This window comes from Solanum tuberosum, unplaced genomic scaffold (genome assembly GCF_000226075.1).
Source record: "Solanum tuberosum cultivar DM 1-3 516 R44 unplaced genomic scaffold, SolTub_3.0 scf00601, whole genome shotgun sequence".
Classification (NCBI taxonomy): domain Eukaryota; kingdom Viridiplantae; phylum Streptophyta; class Magnoliopsida; order Solanales; family Solanaceae; genus Solanum; species Solanum tuberosum.
In genome coordinates, this window is record NW_006239574.1 from 54,966 (window position 1) to 60,526 (window position 5,561).

The following is a 5,561-nucleotide window of genomic DNA, read 5'->3' on the forward strand; positions in this document are numbered from 1 at the left end:
GAGCCATCTGGATGCTAGAGTGATAACTATTGTTATAAGAAAAATCGATGAGAGGTAAGTGATCATCCCAATTACCCTTGAAATCTATCACACACGCCCTCAACATATCCTCTAAAGTCTGAATCGCATGCTCTGCTTGACAATCAGTCTGAGGATGGAAAGTAGTACTCAAATTCACCTTCGAACCCAAACCTTTCGGGAAAGACTTCCAAAATTGGGCGGTAAATTGCACACCTCTATATGAAATGATGGACACTAGAACCCCATGAAGTTTGACTATCTCTTGAATATACAATCTGGCATAATCTTCTATTGAATGAGTAGTCTTTACCGAAAAGAAGTGGGATGATTTAGTCATCCGATCTACAATCACCCAAATAGAATCATGATGTCTGCGAGACTGCAGTAAATCAGTAATAAAGTCCATATTGATCATCTCCTATTTTCATTCCAGAATCTCTATGTTTTGAGCCATACCAACGGGCCTTTGGTGCTCTACCTTAACTTGTTGACAATTTGGGCATTTAGCAACGAACTCTGCAATACACTTCTTCATACTACTCCACCAATAGACTTTCATCAAGTCACGATACATCTTTGTGGAACCTGGATGGATCAAATATCTGGAGCTATGAGCCTCTTCCATGATCCTCTCTTGGAGTTCATCCACCCTTAGTACACACAACCTACCTTGATACCTCAATGCACCATCTCCCCATTGTTCAAAACCCATCATTTTTTGCTTATGAACATTTGTCTTCAATTCAAGAAAAATAGGATCTTGGTTTTGTTTCTCTTTCACTTCGGATACTAGTGATGATTCAACCCCATTCATCACCACCACTCCTTTTACATTAGAATCCATTAACCGGACTCCCAATCGTGCAAGTCTGTGCACCTCTTTAGCTAACTCTTTCTTGCCTTCCTCAAATGGGGTCGTACTACCCATAGCCAAATTGCTCAAAGCATTAGCAACAACATTAGCCTTACCTGGGTGGTATAGAATACTCATGTCATAATCCTTGAGTAACTCTAACCACCTCATCTATCTGAGATTAAGCTCTTTCTGACAGAACACATACCGAAGACTCTTGTGATCGGTGTACACATCTACATGAACACCATAAAGATAGTGACGTCATATCTTCAAAGAGAACACTACAACATCCAACTCTAGATCGTGGGTTGGGTAATTCTTCTCGTGAATCTTAAGCTGTCTGGAGGCATAAGCTATAATCTTGTCATTCTGCATCAATACACAACCCAGTCCAACTCTGGACGCATCACAATACACAACGAAGCCTTGTGTACCCTCCGGTAAGATCAACATTGGGGCAGTAGTCAACCTAGTTTTCAATTCCTGAAAGCTTTTCTCACAAGCTTCAGACAATTGAAACTTTGCGGTTTTCTGAGTCAACTTTGTCAACGGGGAGGAAATAGATGAGAACCCCTGGACGAACTTTCTATAATAACCAGCTAATCCCAAGAAACTACTAATATCAGTTGGAGATATGGGTCTAGACCAATTGTGTACTACCTCTATTTTCTATATGTCAACTTGAATCCCATCACAAGAAACAATGTGTCCTAAGAATGCCATAGACTCAAGCCAAAACTCACACTTAGAGAATTTAGCATACAACTCTATATCCTTGAGATTTTGGAGAACTACTCTGAGATGACTATCATGATCTTCCTCATTCCTCGAATAGATTAGATTGTCAACAATGAATACGATAACAAATATATCCATATATGGCTTAAACACTCTGTTCATAAGGTCTATGAATGATGCAGGAGCATTAGTCAAACCAAAATACATGACTAGAAACTCATAATGACCATAGCGGGTCCTGAATGCTGTTTTTGGAATATCACTCTCTCTTACTCTCAACTGATGATAGCCTGATCTGAGGTCTATCTTAGAAAAGCAGGTGGCACCCTGAAGTTGATAAAAAGATCATCAATCCTCAAAAGTGGATACTTATTCTTGATAGTAACCTTGTTCAACTGATGGTAATCTATACACATTCTAAGAAAACCATCTTTATTCCTCACAAATAAGACCGAAGTACCCCAAAGTGGGACACTTGGTCGAATGAAACCTTTATCAGGAAGGTCCTTCAACTGCTGTTTCAACTCTTTCAACTCAGCTGGAGCCAATCTATATGGTGGAATAGAGATATGACGTGTATCAGGAAGAACATCTATACCGAAGTCTATTTCTCTCTCAAGAGGGACTTCGGGGAAATCATCTGGAAAGACCTCTGGAAACTCACTTACAACAGGAACTAATTGAATAGGTGGTGTCTCAACACTAGAGTCATTAACTCGGACTAAGTGATAGATGCACCCCTTGGAAACTAACTTTCTCGCCTTAAGGTATGAAATAAAACGACCCTCAATCACTACTGAACTACTCCTCCACTCAATAATTGGCTCCTTAGGAAACTGGAACTTAACTACTTGAGTTCTACAATCAACTGAGGCATAACAAGCATGAAGCCAGTCCATACCTAGAATGACATCAAAGTCCACCATATCTAGCTCAACTAAGTCAGCCACGGTGTCCTTGTGATTGACATAAATGACACAATCACGATAAACTCTATTAGCTAGAATAGACTCACCAACAGGTGTGGAAACATTGAAAGGCTCAAGAAGTTGCTCAGGAAGAATATTAAAATCCATAGCAATATATGGAGTCACAAAAGATAGACTCACTCCTGGATCTAGCAAGGCATATACATCAAAAGTAAAGACTTTGATCATACCAGTGACAACATCTGGAAAATTCTCTTGCTCTTGGTGACTAGTGATAGCATATAGATGGTTTTCTCCTCCGCCTACCCCTAAAGTAGCTTCTCTAGGTGTAGCTCTGTCTGGTGGGGCCGCTGAAGAAAATTGGGCTCTTTTGCCCCCATTACCATTTCTCTGCCTATTCTTAGGGCACTCTTTCATGAAGTGACCATTCTGACCACACTTGAAGCTACCAGTGGAGCCATCACGACACACTTCCAAGTGGTTCCTACCACACTTAGCACATATAGGAGACCTATTACCTCTTTGTGCCACACCTCCTTGAGACTGTGTTGGTCTAGCTCTGAAATTCTTCGAACCCTGATTCTTGAACTCACTTCAGTTCCTTGGTGCAGGTGCACTAGCAGATGATGGAGCAGGTTCATTTGGCTTATGTTGGAAAGATGACCGGTTCACATTACTCTTTTGCTGCCTGAACTCATTTCCTGTAGTCTTAGATTTCTTGTTTCAGGACTCTTCTCTATCTCTCAGCTTATCCTCTTCAACCTGTTGCACATGGATCATCAGCCTTGCTATATCCATATCTCTTATCAGCATAGCTGCCTTTGCCTCCTTACTTGAAAAATGAGACAACCCAGAAACAAACAAACTCATCATGCTCCTCATGTCAACAACCTTATCCGGAGCATAACGGGATAGTTGGGTGAACTTGAGGTTGTACTCATGCACACTCATAGATTCATGCTTAAGAGTGAGGAATTCACTTTTGCATCTCTTATTTTACGGGGGGGGGGGGGAGTTCCCCATGAAGGCCTCTTCGAACGCAGCCCAACTCACAATTGGTGCACCCTTAGCTCTACTCTTCTTCCATTGGTTGTACCATACTCTAGCAACACCCTTCAATTGGTATGCATATAGTTCCACTCGCTCAACATCAACAACATGTATAACCTCAAAAACCTTCTGTAGCTCTTCCATAAAGTTTTTCGAATCCTCAGTGACACTTGAACCGGTGAAGTCTGGAGGATTCATCCTTAATAACTCACAAATCCTAGATGCATTAGCCACATCATGTCGATCCCCTCTCTACAGACTAGCTTGGTTGACCACCACTTGACTCATAATCAGGATAGCATCTTGGAACTCAGAATTTGTGACCTCTCTTTGGGGTTGCACTTCCGGTGCATTGGATACCCCCTAATCCTGAGGTTCAACATTCCTCCTAGCGGGACGACCTCGATAGCTCTTTGTGGATGCATGATCTAAAAGATACACGCAAGCATGAATTATAGAGAAACTTTATAGAGATAGACTCGATCGCACGAAAAGAACATGAAAAAAGTGAGATAGTTCCTAAATGTCGCAGCCTTCTAATTATAGATGTGGTGCGCTTCACACCGATAGGTAGGACTCTACATACATGGCTTCATAGATACCCTAGGACTCTTGAACTCTGGGCTCTGATACCAAGTTTGTCACTCCCCGAGGCTACACCCTGGACGTGGTTGGCACGCAAGAACCAATGTTGGCCTCAAGGGAACCCTTGGCCTAGCTCAACTCTCAACGGAAGACTTACTTAACAAGACTAGAACTTTAAAGGTAAAACTTTACTCATAGTCTTTAAAGAAATACTCATAATATATTAAAAATAAAACATTCACTAGCCAAAGAGGAAACTTAAGTCTCAAACATCAGTAACTGAAATGAAAAAGACTCATGAACTACTATTGTCTATCTATCTATGAAGCCTCTAATACTATGAGGGATGTCGGGACAAGACTCCCGATCATCCTAACTAAACTGAAATAACAATACAAAAATATATGAGGAATCCTCCGAAAACAAGGAGGCTCACCAAAGTTAGCTCGAACTGGGGATGGTATCAAGGAATCACTTGTTGATGACCTTAATCTCATGTATCTTCATCATGAAACGATGCAGGCCAAATGACATTAGTACATTGAATGTACGAGCATGCAAGGGTAAATCTAAAACATGACATAAGCTTAAACTGGAATTGAACAAACAACTTACCTCGTCTCAACTCAACTCAATCTCAACTCAATTTGAACTCACTTCAATATAAAAAAGTATTAAATATGCAATATAAAGAAAATCTTTTAAAATAGTAGATAACGACTCAATGTATTAGAAAATACAATATAACTCTGTTGCATATAAGAATATAAAATAACTATGTGGGAGATTCTCTAACCGACAACCATCGCTATGAGATATGTGATGATACAACATCTTCCCCACGCTACCAGAACTGTCCTATACTTTGTCGGGGTATAGGACTACTCACTAAGTGGATCCGCTAGTCTATGCTTAAAAGCAATAAGGAATCATCTAAAAAATATGACCTTTTTTACCCACATTGGCTACATGGTTTATGAGGACTTTGAGTTATCTGAACTCCTCCCCATATTGGTGCTTAATACTACTCCAAAAATTATATCTTAGCTCATATGTTTAAAAATATTTCTCTTCCTCTGGTTTGAGATAATTACTCAAAAGACTTCTTAAAAAAAAAGAGTACTCAGACTCCTCTTAAACTCCTTTGGAAAATCATAGTTTCCTCCTCTTTTAAATGTAAAAACAGAATACTTAGTTCCCATATATTCATTTTGAAAAATGAACTCAACTTTACTCATCCTCATACTCAAGACATCAAGTCTTAAAACAAGTTTTAAAAAGATTGTAAAAGACTTCTCAAATAGACTCGAAAGAACTCTCAAGACTTAACTCTTAACTCTACCTTCACTTTGAATTATGAATTCAAGGTTATGATTTGTGTT